The sequence below is a fragment of the Cuculus canorus genome, chromosome 3 (assembly GCF_017976375.1).
Source record: "Cuculus canorus isolate bCucCan1 chromosome 3, bCucCan1.pri, whole genome shotgun sequence".
NCBI lineage: Eukaryota > Metazoa > Chordata > Aves > Cuculiformes > Cuculidae > Cuculus > Cuculus canorus.
Genome location: NC_071403.1, coordinates 32924198 through 32942300, shown reverse-complemented (window position 1 = coordinate 32942300; position 18103 = coordinate 32924198). Strand labels below are relative to the sequence as shown.

Sequence of the window (18103 nt, the reverse complement as noted above, 5' to 3'; positions counted from 1 at the left end):
TCTCCCTCCTGGTTGTCCCTGTCCTATTTCAAGGAACTGTGGTCTTCCCTAGATGTGCTCAGTTTAATGTTGTCTACAATCTTGTAATTAGATGTGTGGATCTTGAGGAGCCTGGGAAGAGCAGTCCATCTCAGTTGTGTGCATCTGTCGGCAGAACGGGCACAGCTTGGAGCTGTGGCTGATGGGCCGTGGCACAGGCAGCTCTCTTGCCACAACTGTCCAGCCAAGGGGGCTGGGGAAGAGCCGTGTGACTGAGGAGGGGCTCGACCATGAGTGACGCTTTGTGCTAACAGCACAAGGAGACCTTATCTCTAGTATAACTCGAGGTGGTAGGGTGTATGTTGGGGAGCTGCTTCCCTTTCCCTGTGCCCCCCTTTGCCTATGCTTTTAGAGTAAAGAGATAGTTTCTCCAGTTAGAAAGCTGCATTTCACAAGAACAGGAACCAAGAGACTGTTCATTTCTGTGGAGAGTTGCTATAAATAGCTTGCTCTGTTAAAATAAATTCTTTCACTAAGTGAATCCTACAAACAGGATTTTGTTCGAAGCCTACAAAATGCTTTGTATGCCCTTGTCACTTTGTACGTGCTAGTTTGGCCTCCAGCACTTCCCCTTCAAAATAAGAGGTAAGCCTGGCACTTGCAGGGTCACAGTGCTCAATTGATGGAGTGAGAGAATCAGCCTTCAGAAACTGACTTGCTACAGCTTAAATTTTTTGCATCATTGATAACAAAGGAACTGCTGGATATCTATAAGGTAAGTAGGGCAGAACTTGCTGAAGTCCACGCTCACTGGTGTTTAAACCTTCAGCTGGGCTGCAATGTTTTCCACTGCTCTGCTCTCTACTAATGCATGCAGTTGGTCTAGGTCGGAAGCTGCAAGCCTTGAAAGCTTCATGAAGCTTTTAGGAAGCTTTTAATTGCTCTGCTGTGAATCTTAGAGTGAGAAAGAGCTTGCCCAGGAGGAAAGAGTCTTGCGTTACTGCTAGTGCAGTGGAAACTCTACGGGCATAAGTGGTCCCAGCTGTATGATATGCATCTGTCACTCTACAGAACTGCAGCTTTTTATTTTCTCCCTCTTGCGTAGTCCTGATACTCTCCCTGGGAGAAGATTTTCTACTTTCATTTAACCGTGTTTCTGCATTTCACTGTCTGATGTTCGGTCCACATCCCTTCCCCCTATTCACATGAAATGACAGCCAGTGAGCTGTTGAAATTTTAACAGAGCTGAAAGATGTGACCCAGAGGTGTCTATCTGGAAAAAGGAAGTGATTTGGATTTCAGACAGTTGGTAAAACACACGTGTTTATGAGGAAGCATGCTTTCTCCTACTTTCTGTCCTTTTTTTGAGTGCATCTGTCTGCTTGTGGAGGCTGTGCTGTTTTCACTCCCCACGCACACATATGACAAGGTCAGATACAGTTCTCTTTCTTTATACCCTTTTGTATGAGAGGTGCTTCAAAATACTTGCTATAGCTGTCTGTCCATGCAGGTGGGTTAAAAGTGAAGTAAGCAGTGGATGGGCACATATCTAACATGTCGATAGGAAGCAGAGTTGAAACCAATTGAGAAACTGGTTGTCGTCCACAGTGTATACCACGGTGAATGGAGAGAAGGGCATCTTGATGCAGCAGGTGCTGTTTCTACATAAGGTGTCCAGCTGCAGCACCAGTAGCTTTGTGGGACTGTTGTAGTCCTGAATGCTGTTGACACTTTGCCATTAGATGTAAAAGTGTATGCGTGAGAAATGAACTCGATGACTTTGGCATGTATAGTCTGTCTTTAAAATGTGACTATTGATTTATGGCTACCTTAGCTGTTACCGATGATGTTTGCTGTTGAAATCGTCACAACTGGCCCTTGCAATGGCTCCCAGATTCTGCAAATGCTTTTTGGAGGGGAAATTAATTAGCTTATTTGAATACTCAAAAACAAGTCTTGCCTCTTTGTAGTTCTCAGACACGCATCCGTCTTTTTTTTCCATAAGATTGTTATGGATATGTACTTCCAGGGATTGTACTATCAGCCTGTACCATTCATACATTTTGCAGAGTTCATAATTGAATGCTTTCGTGGCTGAAAGTGGCACACGTGCTCCTCTGAATGCTCCTTGTCAGATGTCTCCTGCTTCTGGTAACCCACATTCTGCAGCTGGAGGCTGCACTCTGGGCGCCGCATGAATGGTGCGTCTTGTGTTCCAGTGAGGCGGAGTGAACTTGATTCTAGGTCAAAATCAAATGTGACATTTCCTAAATGCACGAGTCCAAACTAGTTACAGTACTAAAAAGCAGAGCCTGTGAGTGCTTTCTGTGCAATTCACGGTCTGTTTTACTGGGGGCACAGGGGTAGGTTGAATGAGCTTTTATAATCCTGATTACACCTGCAAAATTGTGAGTAAAGAGAAAATAAACCAGTGTCACCGCATCACTTAGGAGTTCAAAAGCCTTACCCTTACAATACCGAAAATCCACTTTTCTTGTTCCAGGGTGAGGGTATCCAGTTTACAGCCAGTGTCCTAGATAAGACCTGCCAGCACAGCTCCTCAAATCTGCAGCCTGCTCCTCCCTGCTCTGCTCTTCTTCCCCAAGGTCCTCGCAGGCATAGCAAGAGCAGGCAGTGACCCAGATGCGCTGCTCTGAAAGTGCCATTTGTTTCCAGCACTCAGCATGCTGGCGGTTTTGACACATGGCTACACATGCATCCATCACTGGACCAAAATACACATCCCTGGTACTGTAAGGGGTGTTCTGTCTGCTAAGTGACTGCTGACAGGGCCAGTAGCTGTTTGCATATCCTGTGAGGTGTGTAGCAGGGTTGGGTGCATGGGACACCTGCCTTCCAAACGTGGAAATATTTGTCAAGCTGCAAGATAAGGAAGCTGGCTACAACAGTATTTTTTAATATTTTTTTTGACTGCTTGAACTTTCCAGAGAGTTATCAGGCAAGCATTTTGCTACTATGTGCTTTGTTACTTGTCATGCTATGAAAAAGCCTTCTTTCCTTTCTGTTTTTGGCAGGGAGTACAGGGCTGTGTTCTTTCTCTTCTGTTTTTCTGACCACAACTTTATTTCAGATTCCTTTGCCTGCAGGCAGAACTATTACATCTGTATATGTAAATACATATTTATATACAGAGATATGTATATAAAGATCATCATAGAGTCATTCTTATGTAGCTATACATAAATATGATTCTTAGGACTGGAACATAAAACTCATCCTCTTTCCCCTTATCCAGGCTTCTTTGTGGATACCAAGACATCAAGTATCATTCAGTGTGTCTTAACAGATACCCATTGATACACCCCTTCCTCCCTCCACCTGCAGCTCTCCCCATTATCTCCTCCCTCTGTTGCCATGGACAACACCAGTGTCCTTCAGTCAGGCCAAAATCTATTCATCTCCTAATTTCCTCTGTCCTTACTCTAAGATCAGCAAATTCTTCCTGCATACTGCTTCTTGAGAAATGCCCTGTGCTATCCAGACCACACAGCAGAAATTCACCATCTAAGCATTCATTTGATGTCTTGAATTACTGCAACATCCTTTTCTCTGGCCTGTTCAAATTATGATTTTGTCTGTCTGTAATGACTTTGCAAAAGGAATTTTTTCAGCTTCCCAATTCTTTAACAGCATAACGTGCCCTATAAATTCTTTTACTGGCGCTCCCTCTTTGTTCAGCACACGGTGCTCGCCATCACCACCAAAGCCTCTCATTCTTTCTCTACTTTCTATCTGTAAACCAGTTCCAAGAGGGCTCCTCCAGCCACCCATGATGCCCATCTCTCCAGTGTGCAGAAGTTGCTTTCTAATAAGAATTTACAGTTTTTCTGCTGACCTAACCCACCCTGTTAATGTTAGAATGACTACTTTCTTGTTCTTTAGGAGTCTCCTTAAAAATAAATACTCTTCTTTTTTCTTTTTTTTTTTTTTTCCTGGGATGCAGGCAATGCAGAATCCCTGCCTCAGGCAGTTCACCACACGTCTTCTGCTTTCAGAGCGCAGCTCTTCTCTTACACAAATAGTAAGCACTCAGAGGAATTTTAGACCCTGCTGAGATTAAGACCTTAACCAGCATCTTCTGTCATTGCAGGCTTTTAAAAATAGGTTCAACATGCATGGTAATAGCAGCATTGTAACCATGGTAATGCAAGGAAGGCAGTGTTTTCAGGCAGAGTTCTCTTACTAGACCAACTGGCATGGCAGAGGGCTGGACCAGGGCCACACAGGCGTGAGATTTCAGGCAAAGGAAGGGACTTGGACCCCAAAGCATATCTGTTTTCCCCTAGCAGGATCAGGTGGCCTAATAAAAAGAATAACGTAAGTGCAGTTGATCCTGCCTTGAGCAGGAAAGCAGCCTAGATGGTCATTCAAGGTCTCTTTTAATCCTGGTTCAGTTTTAATAGGGAGAGCTGACTTCTTCTCTGCATACTATGCATTCAAGCATATGCTGATCTTTTGCTGGTACCAACAGAAGGTCTCTGAATATCAAGAAACCAGAATATTCTCATTAAGAATCTGCTCAGAGGATGTGAGAGTAATAGATTGCTCTTTGAGCGGAGGCTGATTTTGTGCAGCAATAAAACACGAATATTAAACAGGAAGCCAATGACACTTCTGAAACATGCCTGAGACAGTAATCCAGATGCTGTTCGGGGATATAGTACAGCTCTTAAGCCTTGCATCTATGCTACTCCTTTTTTTTTTTTTTTTTTCCCTTCTCCATACTGCATCTGCAGAGCTGGGGGCAGGGAGGAGGACGTAGCAAGAGAAAACCCAGATTATTTTAGCCTGGTTTCCTGAGGAAGTGGGGGTTAGGCTGTTAATTTGGTGTGTCTGCGTGCCAGTCCTCCTGTTTATTAACTTTGCTGACTGTCTCCATCCAGGGAGGGGACTTCAGGGGCAGCATTGGGCTTCCCAGTCCTTTCTCCGATGGATTAGCTGCTGAGAGGAGACAGGCAGGGTGTGAGGTGGCAGGGCCAGGATGCAGTGGGCACCCCTGGGAGTGGCCAGCCAGCAGCTGCTTGAAGGCTTGCCCAGCAAACGTGGCTGAGAACCAGGCACTGGGCACCATGTGGCATGGGGGAACCAGGAGCGCTGGGGTGCTGCAGCCTGGGAGAGACTCACCCTGTAAATTTAGCATCACAAGCCCAAATGAGCTGGAAATCCAGTTTCATTAGTTCCACCGCTCAAACATTTGCTTAATCTTGAAAAACAAAAGACAAAAAAGTAGAGAGAGGTTATACTGAATAATAATATTTTAAATCCATAGAATATTTTAGCAAAGTAAATGCTTTTATGTGACTTTTGTATTGCAGAGAGGGTTATATCAATGTAGCGCAATCCTGGAATTACACGAACCTTGTATTTAGTCTGGTTCACGCTGGGACACTTTCTAAGGCAGACCTGATGTATTTAAGAGTAGTGTTAAAGAATAGACTCAACACTGCACTCGAGGCCGAAGCATTATGTCACTGCAAAATCTTTCTGCTTATACGTCTGATGTGTTGCTCTGAGAATTTAATTTCCTGTTTTTCATTATGGAAGTCTTTTTTGGAAACCACTAGAGAGCAAAGGGTTTTTTGGAAAGTAAGCTCTTAAAATACAGTGACTTTTTTCAGGTTATTCTTTTTTTTTTTTTTCTTTCCTGGATATAGAGCTTGTCAACACAAAATCTCATCATTAAAATAAGTAAATAAATGATCAATGAAATAAGATGAGAGACAGCCCTCTTTTTTTCACTCTTCCATACCTTCAGCCCACTGGTGATTTTTCCTTGGTTTTTGCAATGATGCTTCTCAAATTTAAGTCTCTTATTCCCTTCTGCTTTGTGCTATATGACAACCAAGGATGTTGTTTATTTGCTTTACACATGTCTTACTTTAAAAAAAAATAAAGCAGAATGTCACATTTTCTGTTCTTCCATTTCCAGTACTCTTGTTTATTTTGAAACTTCCAGAAAGAGATAAAAACAGCTTAGGAAAAATGCTCTCCAGAGCAATCCTTTAAAGAGCAACAAACAAACATTGCAGATTGGTCCTCAAGGCTGTGCTTCCTTTCTGAGGAGGGAGGAAGGTGGGGAGGGAGGATGTTTTCTGCTTAGCTTTGCTCTAATCATCTGATCTGGGATTTGATAAGCTCCACAAGTCTGAAACTGCTGCCTCCTCCTGTCTTCCCTCTTCCTGCCTCTCAGAAGATTAAAGTGAACATGGCAAAAAGGAAACAGTTTATTTTCAGCTCCTCGTAGTTAATAATTAGTTTACAGTGCAGCATTTGCATTGTTTGTGTTTTAATCGCGTTGCTATATTCTTTTCTTACACTGTTTACATTTTGCTTCATGGGCTCTCTTTGATATAGAAATAGGTTTACAAAAAGCTCATTCTTGCAAGATTTCAGCCCCTTTTCAACGTATTTATGCTTCGCATCAGGAAATGTGACCATGTGTAGGTGGCGTAGCTTCTGCAAAGCCATGCTTTGCTTTCTCTTCCGAGCCCACCCAGCTCCTGTGGTGCGATTGCAGACCATGCCATGCTTTCGTTTCACACTCTAACAATTTTGGGATTGTTATGATGAATCCATTAAAGCATTACATGTACAAGACATAAATATTATTTGACATACTCAAAATTAGCTAGATCTATGACTTGACTGAACTACTAGAGGTTCTTAGTAATTCACAGTTCCCTTCCCCCCCTCATTTGTACTAAGAGTATATAGGATGTGTGCTGAATTCTGTAAACTTTTAAAGCCTGGAAGTAAACTGACCTGGACTTGGGACTGTGTCTTCCCATGTCTGTATTTCTTATAATTTCTTGCATGATGGGAATGGCTGATATGGATACTGGAATATTGTAACATTAACTCATGTATTATATATATAATATATGTATGTGTTTGTTTTCATCGTACATCATGGATATAATGTACTCAACTGAAACCTCGCATACTGATTAAAGCACAAAAATGTTTATGCGTAAGTAAGATTCTCTCTTAAAGCGGGGGGGGAAGAAATTGTATATTGAAACAATAGTTTATAAAGATAAATTTTTGTATATAAAATCTTACATTTACATTGCAATGTAATTGCTCTTCTAAATGGCCTTTACTGCTCCTGCAGAGGGTTTATAAATATGCTGCTTAGACAGATTCTGCTAAAGGTACTTTAGGGTCAATCCTGTATCTTCAGAAGAAAACCATTTTCTTCTTTGAGACAAAATCAATTATTAAAACAAAAGCTTCTAAAATCTTACATTATGCTTGCTCTCTTTTTTCTTGCTATTTAACTTTTTTTTTTTAACTTTCATAATGATGTCGGTGTTTATTTCTGGCCATAGAAGCTGTTCACTGATGCCACTGGCATATTAGGCAGGTAAGGATGTGCAAATTGAGGGTGCTGGACAGGGATGCAATGCAGTGCTGGCTCCAGCCACCGTATCCCTGCCTCGCTGGCTGCCCATGCCCTCCCTCAGTTCCCCGAGTGGCCAGCAGCATTCCTAGGAGCAAGTTCGGAGGGTTAGAAAGTGCAATCTATTTTTAGGACTATGGGCTTCATTCATATACATAAAAAAAAAATTGTTTGGTGCATAGTACTTCTCATTTTTCTGTAAAGAGAAATGCCAACGCTCTTCCTGCAATTAATGAAGTCATTTTTCTACTGTTTTGAGAAGTAACATATGTTGCTGCAATCACATGCTCCTCATATATGAATAACATTCTCCGTCTGAGTGCATGCTCGATATTGAGCTTGCTAATAGCTTCCTCTATCGATTGTTCAGCCCTCGTGATTGGCAGCAGCCGCCTGACACAGGGGCAGGCAGTTCCAGCAAGGCAGCTGAAGTGTGCAGTACACACACTGGCTTTCAGCTTCTGAAGAGATGCACACTTGCTTCTCTCCCAGACAGGGTGGATGGCAAGGGATGGCCACAACACATGACATCTTAGCTGAGTGATTTCAAAAGGCAGAATTTAGGAATGAGCCATGAGTGCCATTGTGTTTGTCACTGGTGCCCTTGCAAGTGTGGTGCTTCACTTGCTCACCATAACTTCTAGCAGTCCCACCATATATTTCTTAACACTTTGGCATGTTCTGATTCATTGCATCTGCCTCTGCTGTCTGTACGCATCCACATGCTCTGCCTATACTGGCACTCTTCATGCTGGGGTGCTTGGTTAGATGGTCCCTTTGTGTGCTCAGATCCCAGTTCCTCTTATGTTTTAAGCTTTCTGCTGTGTTGCAGTGTAAGTTGATGCCTGGAAAAGGAGCTGTGAATGTAAAGAAGATTTAGTTTAGTTTATCCCGCTTAAAATTTGAGAGAGTAAAAAGGTACTAGTATCACCGACATTGAGCTGGCAATATCGAGGGGCTTAAACTGCCTGTGGGAATGAAGCATCCCAGGGAGAAGAAGAGCAAGCAGCGTGCTTCAGCAGGGCTGGAAGCCACAGGACGCCCAGGACATGGGGACCAGCTGATAGCAGCATGTCTGCTAAAGATAAGTCAATAGATCCGATGTGTGAGGAGATTAAAGTGGCCAGAAAAGAACCAGTTCAGCTTATGATCTTTAACACAGTTTGTGGGGTTTTTTTCTCTCTATAGCTTCACTTATAAAAGCAGAAAAAGTTCAAGCAAAGCCTCTGTATTTTCCTGATGTTTTTCTCCCGTGTTTCCTGTTTCTTAGGACTTGTTGCTGCTACAACAGTGACTTTGCACCTGAGTTCCTGCTGCTCCAAACGGAAAGGGCAGCAGTTTGAAAGATATGTTTTTAGACAGCAGCAAGTTTGTTGGTGCAGACAAACATTTTTGTTTTGAAACAAACAGTCCTGTGGGACTCCTTTAAGGGAAGAACCCAGTTATCCTTATTTACATTCTACAACTGCACCAAGCTTTCAAGTAACTGTTTTAGAAATCCACCAAGTTTCCCATGAAGAATTCCAGGGTGCTTGTCGTGTAACCGTTGTCCTCTTTCTAAGTTTTAGCACTGTTGCATGAGAGGAGAAACCATCAGAATGATAGTATTTAGTCTTAGTAGAGCATGGTAATAGTGTTGCTGGGCTTTTTTCCTTCTGCTGGTGTCCAGGGCTGTCTGTCCTCATTGCAAGAGTTGCCTCCTGTGGAAGCTTCTTCTTTCTGCCTCTCAGCTCTCCCTCCACTGTTTATGACTGGGCTTTTTTATATCATGTGCCTGCTATCTGGGATCCTCACTTAGCAGGGGATACCAAGATAACAGGGAGGCTTCTGTCTCTGTCTAAGAGCTAGTCTATAAGCTTCCCTTAAACTTTAAATGTTTCATTGTTGGAAAGCTTTCAGATGTTCACAGGATAAGCGGTCTTTATATGTAATCTGGCATTGCACGGTACTAGATTGCTTTATGTAAGTTAAGATGTGCAGTTCCTTTATAAACTGGCTGTGTAATGTCAGTGTGCAGGAGACTGGTTTTCTTCTTGTATTCAATGTTGCTTTTCTGAAGTTTATTTTTTAATTTTTTTTTTTTAGTAGGATTAGAAATCTTAAGGTGGTGACAATAGGCAGAAAATACTGGACCGTAGGCAGAACTGAACATGCACACCTCCATTCAGTCATTCAAACACCAGTGTTAGTAGCCTCCCAGATAAAAAGAGTCCTCAAGCGTGTCTAGAAAGGGTTAATCAAGACGTTGTTACTGTAGGACCATAGTAATGTACTACTGAAAAATACTTTCTGGGACTAAATTGTGGCCCAAGAATCTGTACAATATGTGTTGTAAAATTAGCATGAATGACATTAGAACATGTAAGAGAGGAAGGTTATTGCTCTGTGGGCTAACCAACACTTTCTTTACGAAGTGAATCCAGCTCATTTACAGGTTACGTAGATGTGTTCATTTGTAAACTGTTTTCCGAACTGAAAACCTTCTTCTTCCCAATTTTTGACAGTACAATAGCACCCAAGAACCAGGGATGCCTACTTCTCCTTGAGGTTTGAAAAAACAGAGGCAGAAGCATGTTATTAATAAAAAACTGCTAGATTCTTACTGTTATGTAGATTTTTTTCTGTGTTTGAGTATCATAAACTGAATTGTATCTACTAGCATTTGGAAAGTTTTTAGACCACTTTTGACTTCTTCACATAGCTGGAGGAAGTGGCTGGCTGGTCACACGAACTGCAACAACTACAACATGTACCATGTAACTGTTTTACACCTTAACTCATGTTTTTATCTGTTTAAAATGGTGGACAAACCACTTCAAAACAATTTTGGCTTTAATGAAAAATAAGGAGGTTTTGTGAGTTCTTGTCTAGGATTGTTCACAGTGGACTTGATCTAAAGATCCTTGAAATTAGTGGTTCTTAATGGATTTGGGAGTGCAGGCTTGGAAAAACAGTAGAAACAGTAGTTACTATGTCTTCTGACAGTGAGTTCTCTTTTTCCGGTGGTAATCGGCTTCATTTTGTTCCCAGTATGAGCTGATAAAAAAGTATTTGGAGGCTGATGAGAATAAGCAGATGTTGTCTCATAAACCAGTCAATGTCATGAGACTGAACATATGAGTGATGTGTGGTTATGCTACTTAGCACATTCTGTTTCACAAAATACTTTTTTCTTTACAAAAACAAAATAATTTTTACACAGACTACATAAGAACACTGCTGGTGTATGTGCAACACTGGGGAAAAGGTGGTATTTTGGTTAAATATTCCAATTTGTTGAAGCTGGTGGTGCTTACAGGAAAAGGTTGTTCCTGGCAAATAATAGTTCTGATTATCATCCAAGAGTGGTTTATTTTTCTTTAAAGTTTCAAATTAAGTCTTTTTGAACTTCAGAGCAACTTTTCATTTCTGTTGGTGTGCTAGTATTTTACCATGTCTTACCATTTAGGAGGAGATTCTTGGGCAGCTTTCATTTGCACACCACTTCCATGTTGGCAGTGATGTGTTTGTCACAGTTGGGGGTAACCCTGTTGTAAATGTTTTGGCCTGGGATGGATAGCAAGTTGCAGCTACTTATGGGAAGCTGATGTTGCTTAAATTTAATACTATTCATAAATTGCTTAAATTTAATACTATTGATTGTACTCTGAAACATCCTCACTCTGTATTTGATGTTAGATGGCAAGGGAGCGCTCTTCTTTCCCTGCTCTGCCTTTGGCTAAAGTAACAAATAAACTTTTAATATATGCCATTCAATTGCTGCCAGCAGCCTGTTGGATACCTTTGTACACTTACAGTCAACTCTTCATAATCGAAGCATATCAAAACTTTTCATGGTAAATGCCTTCTGTTAAAAGAACTAATTGTGAAAATAGAATTCTCCAAAAGACAGCATAAAGCTTTCACTGAATAGTCACGTGGCTACCTCTAGGTTTTTGTTTTCCCCAGACACAGAAACTTGGGAAGATAAGCTCTCTTCCATTAGTGGTTCTGGTCAGACAAACTGTTTGTCATCTCTTCTTTTTATTATACTAATTGCAAAAGAATCCAACATTGGTGTGCATCAAAGCCTATATTAATTTATTTTGTATTTCCTATGCTGTGTTCTCCAAAGACAGCAAAGCTTTTCTGAATAGTGCTGGTCAGAATTTGGAAATAAGTAATATTATCTGAAGCCTTCAAGAAAAAGGAATGTTCCTACATGCTTAGGTAGAATGAAAATCATTAAGGCTAAAACTGAGTTCTGTTCAGACCCCAGACTAAATGCAAACAAAGAGTGAATCAGCTGTGGTTTTCTCTGCAACCTATGTCCAGCCCTCACCTCTAATTATGCAGCAAAATATCTTCCCTTCCCTTCTCCCTCCCTGTGTTGCTCTACCATCAAATACTTCATCTCCTTTGTAGCCAAAGAGACAAGGCACATTTTGCATCATCTTCTAAACTCAAGCAAAAAGCATACTCCGGAAATATTTCAAGCTTTCCACCAGCCACCTCCAAAGTTCAAAAGATCTTGCAAGGCTAGGGACATGGTAAATTGCGTCACTGCCTCAGATTTAGTTGGACACCCCTTTACCTAGCCCTCTTACTAGTTTTTATTGTACATGGTTTCAAAGGAGGATCTGGACTAGGCTTCTTTAGCATGTATTAAAGCAGCTGCCTGCAATCCAGTACCGTACCAGTGGAGTCTTACTGTTGGTTGAAACTGCAGCCAAATAAATGGACCTGCCATTCCCCAAATCCTGTTTATCCTTTCCTCCCTTTTTCCCTAGTACCAGCATAGTTGTGGGGGTTTTTTTTGTTTTTGTTTTTGTTGTTGTTTTTCGGTTTGGGTTTTCTTTCAGTTACTTTGCAAACTGGGCTAAAGAATTCAACCAGTTCATTTTAATCCCAGTTGCTCCCCCAGCCCCGTTTGCTGTGCACACGTTTGTGTTGGGGTGAGGGAGGGAGGGAGGGAATGCTGCTGGGGCCGTACCCAGAAGCTCCACACAAGTGCTGAGGAGGGGCTCAACCTATTTTTGGCAGCAGTGCCAGCCCCTGTCTTTCAAGTATTCGTGGGACCGGCAGCATAGAGTACAGAGTTTCCCTTATTTGTCAATTCTCTGGGGAAACTGTTAAATTAGTCCCTTGGTGTAGAAGAAAATAATGAGCTAATCCAGAGTTGGGGTACTATTGGATTGTTTTGTACCTGGCTCATCTCTTAAGCTCCTAACTTTTCTGCATGCAGATGTTATCCCATTAATTCAGAGACAGAAGTAGATTTTCTTGACTTGATTTTTTCTTTCCAAGCCAAATGCCTGGAAGCTAGGGAGGGAAACGGATGGCACTGGAATAATAAGCACCTCCCCTGAGCCTGAGGAAAGCAGTTAAGACCCATTTTTTTAAAGTGTTTTCATGAATCCTGCCAAACTGTACAAAAGGTACTGGGGAAAGAAGCGGTGTTGGGTTATTTCTTTATTCCTTGATATGCCTAGTTTTTTTCTCAACCACTAAACAAAGTAAGCAAGCAAGGAAGAATATACTTTGGTTTGTAGTTTTGCGATTAAAAGTGTCCATTCCTAAAATCATTCACAACAGCCCTTTCTGATTTGTAATGATGTTTTTTTCTTCTCTCCCCACCCTGAACTCTCCACCCAGAATGAAGTCTCAGCCTTATGAGGTCAGAGGTCTGTTAATCGGGATTTAGAGCAGTGTAATCCAGTTGTCATGTTTTAAGGAAGATTTATTTGGCAATTCCCTAATAGAAATTTTATTTTCTTACCTCTTTTTCATGTAACAATGACCAGTAAATGTAATTTGATCTAAGAAGCCGTTCCCCCTTCCTTTTCTGTGGATGTCTACAGCATCCTTTGGGAGGGGTGCCAAAGCAAAGATCTGATGCTTCTGCAGCTGAGGCAGGTGTCCACGATCAATAATGCAGGGCTCCAACTCATCTGTGTAAAGCTGTAAAGTTACTCATCCAGCAGCAATTTCACAGATGCCTCTCTCGTGGAAAATTAAGCCATGTACTTGGTGGGGAATGGAAGTTTAAAGCAGTTCAAATTCAGTCTGGCTTCACTGGTGGTGACACCTGGGCACGGAAACATGTGTCCTTCTCAGTTTGCTGTACAGTTACTGCTCCCAAACTTGAACACCAGCAGAATCATAGCTCCTCCATCCTCTAGGAGTCTGCAATCGAAATGTTTTAACATCATTGTTAGTCTGTGCTGTGTGAGTTGTTCTTTCAAAGATTTTGCCTCTAGGAAAAGCAAGGAGTAACTGTCATCTGAAATTTACTCAGGGTTGGCAAAATGATGGCATTTGTCACTTCTGCTCTCTTTCTTCTTCAAAATGGCCCTAGTGTGTGTCAAACTAGATATTGCATTGACTGACTGACTTCTCCTTCTTTGTTCTTCTAGAGAACACCGAGTAATTAATATAGTCTAAAAAAGTAGTGTGGCACAATCCCCTTTTTTTTGTGTATGTAGTTTTCAAACAAGGAGGCTGACTAGAGCCTTAGTTGTGTCATATTTAAAAAACACTTTGTTAAAGCAAAATCACCAGATACTGGGCTGACCAATTTTTTTAAGGCTGGATCTAAAATAATTGGCATACGGTGTATGCTGCTGCACGTTTCGTGTTGTTGTCCTTGTCTCCCTGAAGTCTGAGTAGCCGTCATGTCAGTGACAGTTATTTGTCTGAGCAGTCTGGGGGAGTCCTGCAATTACTTTAATATTTTACATAATACTGGTGGAATTTAATAATTAGTTGTGAATTAGTTGTGAATAATTAGTTGTGAAAGATCAAATCCAATTACCTCTTTCACTAAAACAGGAAAAATGGTGGAAGTTTGGTAATAAATGCTAGCAGAGTCAGAAAGAAATGTAACATAATTTCTAGTGTTCCAGTCACTAATGTTTTTCTTTCTTTCTCTCTCTCATTTCCCAGGGCACATTTTCGAGCCATTTTTGAGGAAATGTGGTGAATGTAAACTTGTTCTGTTTTGGGGGAAAATTCTGGTGAGTTATGCTGCCTTGATCAATTTTCGTTTTCAATGAGAGTTTCAGAAGGATTGTTTTAGCTTTTTTCAGTTTTATTTTTTAGCTGATGGGAAATAGTTGATTATATATGTTTTTCTTCCTCCAATATGGCGATTCACAGAATGAGAAGCATTGACAGAAAGCAGCATGCTGGACCTGGAGGCAAGGAATGTGGTTTTATTTGCTCCAGTGGCATCTGCTTATTGTGATTGTAGCTGTTCTGCTGAAAAGGGATTAAGCTAAAACCTAGAGCAGAAGAAACATAAAGGCCTAAAACACCGTGCGTAGCCCTTTCCTTCTGGACACAGAACTGAACCCACCAAAAGGGCGTAAGCAGAAATCTCCCTCTGAAGGATGGGGCTCTTGCAGAGTTTAAATCAAAGAACAAGCTAATGCTTTTAGGAAAAATAACACTAAGAAATATTCTTTTGGTATTACCACAGCTTTGTATACAATTAAATAAAAAACAGGCTAAAATGTAAGGAACAAATATTAAAATTTACTTCTTCACACTGTTTTTTTTCCCCTTAGATTTCTGCAGTGTTTTGAGTTTCCCAGTTACTTTGTAAAGCAGTTTCTGCTGCATAATAGGCTACCATCGGGCATCACCTTAAGAAATGCTGCTCTGATGCAATGTTAAAGGCTACATTGGACGCAGCTGCAGTTTGTGAGAGGCACAGAACCATCATTGCCTATTATGGTTGCTCGCTGTCAGTCCCCTTAATTCAGGGCACTGTGTCTTTGTTTAATGCTTTTATATTTCACAATTGCATGCTGTTTGTATCCTTTGAATTCATATGGATTTTTAATACCAACATTATTAATTAATGGCTTCTCATGTGACATGTTCCTGCCCATGGCAGGGTGGTTGGAACTAGATGATCTTTAAGGTCCCTTCCAACCCAAACTATTCTATGATTCTATAAAAACATGAGAAACAAAACAGCAGGCTAGTGATATAAAACTCAGGAGCAAAATAATGTAGAGGGAGCACATGCCTCCCAAAGTGGGAGGGTGTCTGGGCAGTCTTTCTTTCATTCCTTGAGTGTCTGACTGGCACTCTTACCACATGGTGCTAGAATGATTTGCTTATGCCTAAGTGATAAGAAGGTAGTTAATGCGTTTGTGTTCTGTACAAGTTTTCATATTCCTCCTTTCTGTCTCACGTGACAAGTTTTGCTTCTTCTCTGGCTGTTCTGTACACAACACTTAGAGAGGCACCAGCTTCCTACAGACTTCTGGTCTACAGGCACTGTGGGAACAGGTCATGTCATGTATGATGTGTCTGTACTGCTGAGCTGCACTGCTCTAAGGAGAAGGACGCAGAGAAGAATGGGAGTTGTTAGTGACATGCTCCAACTGGAAGGAATTAATCCTGAAAAAACTCTTCCAACGTGCAAAAAAGCAGCAGATCTGGAGCAGCTTGTAGGCCCGTATTCCTTTTCCCTGTAGGAGACTAAATATACAGAGTTCTGGCTGATGCCAGTAGTTCACCATCACCCTAGTGAAAAAAAATGCCAAGAAAAGATTGTCTCCTTTCTTTCCCTTCGCCAAGCAGCATTTTTTATTCAGCTAGCATGTGCAGATTGCTGATGAAAACTGGCTTATTCTCCACTGGCAAAAGACTTCAGAGTCGGATAGCCTGCAGGGTAGAAAACTGAAAATTAAAGACCAGCTCTGTGAGATCACTTGTTCTTTTCTGCCATTTAAAAAAATAGATGTTGTTACATCATAGAGAAACATCTGAATTAGCTAGCAGATGTTTAAATGTAGATCATTTAGCCTTCTGTAGAGTATAGTCTTAAAGATAAGACAAGATGAGATAACAAGATCAGAATTTTGTAAAGGATTCGGCCAAACACATGAGAAGTCCTGTACAACAGTACCTGAGTAGACCCTACTGCAGTTCATTCTTTAAAGCAATTTTCTGCCTACAGTTTGGCTTGTCTGACAATGGTGCATGTTGTAGGCTTGCACCTGTATCCATGTACTGTCAAATACAAACAATTATTTAACTGGAATTTAATAGTAGGGTGAAAGGTGAGCCACAGACCAGCAGCATGAACTCGTTAGTCTATAAGATTTTTTGCTGACTTCTGTTGTTGCAGAAGAGGATAGGATCTATATCTAGTTTCCTTTTTGGTGGTAGTAACGATACTTTGATCCTAAAAGTTGTTGGGTGTCCTTAAAGCTGATCTTTTTGTGGGGTGTGACAAAGCTATGCTGCTCACAGGTCAAGGAGTCGAGTTACGATTCAGAAATAGTGATGTTGTATAACACTAGGGAAAAAAGGTTTATCAGCTGACCCAGCAGTTAGATTGTTGTGTTTTAATTTCCCTTCAAAGATGCATCAGCTGAGACCAGCCTAGTCTCCATGGCTGGCCTTAATACAAGAGCATGATTCAGAAGCAGCAAGAGGAAAGAGGCAGAAGCAGCGTGTTTCTTGGAATCGTAGAATAATTTTGGTTGGAAGAAACTGCCAGATGTCAGCTTGTCCAAACGCTACTTGCAACAGGTCTTATTAGGTCAGGTTGCTCAGGGGCTTCATTTTCCAAATTCAACTGGATGGCAAGGCTGGAAACACTACAGCCTCTCTGAGCACCTGTTCCCATGTCTGACCATCCCCAGAGTGAAAGCTTACAGACAAGGAAACAGTTTTGCCCAGTATCTGTTCCTAACCCACTGAATCCAAAAAGGACTGGATATCAAGAGAACATTTTGAATTTAAGTTGACGTAGCAGCTGAGCTCAGAAGCTCCGTGGTTATTTCTTCATCTTGTATCAAAGTCCTAGAAAAAGTCATGCAGCCTCCAGATCCAAAATTCATAGTGGTTTTGGGAGCTGATTGGAGAAGTATACTTGAATTCTGGGAGGGAAATCTTGGGTGTATTTAGAACTCCCTCATCTAAGCTGATGATATCTTTCCAAGGAGTGTGAGAAGAGACCTCTTTTGATGCGATTTCTATAAAACAGCCTTGTGGATGTCAGAGCAGATATTTGCGTAGCGCTACAGGTTTGACCTGTCTTTCATTGAGCACAGCATTCAACAGCCATCCCTCCACATCAAATACTTATATTACTGCAAGGAGTTCCAAGAAGCATGGCTTATTTAGGACAGAAGACCTTGGGGGGTGATCTGCGTTTTATTTTCTTCCCTGCTCAGATTGCTTTTTGCCAGTCCAGGCTCCCCTTGAAAGTCTGGCCTTTCATAAGAGTTCTTTTGCATTTCTAAGCATGACCTAGGCTGTACAGTACTGTACAGACAGTTGCTGTGTGTCTAGAACCTGTAGCTGGTTACAGCCATCAAGGTCAGAGGAGGATCGAGTTGAGAAGTGAATAGAGGGGCTGCTGTATCATAAACCTGACCTGCATCTTCCTGCACCAGGTGTACCACTGTGTGTTCATCCTTTTTCCTATAGATTTCCTTTTCCCAGGAAAGCTGTGAATGCTTCAAACATAGGCCTTGCAAATTGAATGCATATCTTGGTGCCTCAAAACCCACTGCTCTTTTCACTTTGAATTTAGGTAGGGATACTTCCCTAAGTTCAAGGCTTTTTGTTGTTTGAACTGAAATCTGAGATGCTGTGTTCCTGTCTGCACACATCTCTGTGGGTTAGAAGCAACTGCACATCTTAAACAAAGGTTTCAGTTATTCTGAGTTGCTCAGCTGTATAGTGGAAAAATTG

General features: G+C 41.4%; 1 protein-coding gene across 1 annotated transcript in view; it reads left to right on the top strand.

The window, feature by feature from the left end:
• Window positions 1-18103, top strand: part of FYN (FYN proto-oncogene, Src family tyrosine kinase) — a 140021-nt gene that overhangs the window by 44650 nt on the left and 77268 nt on the right. The window contains exon 2 of the mRNA XM_054062538.1: window positions 14327-14397. The gene's annotated coding sequence lies outside the window, so the exon portion shown is untranslated. The remainder of the gene's footprint in view (window positions 1-14326; window positions 14398-18103) is intronic.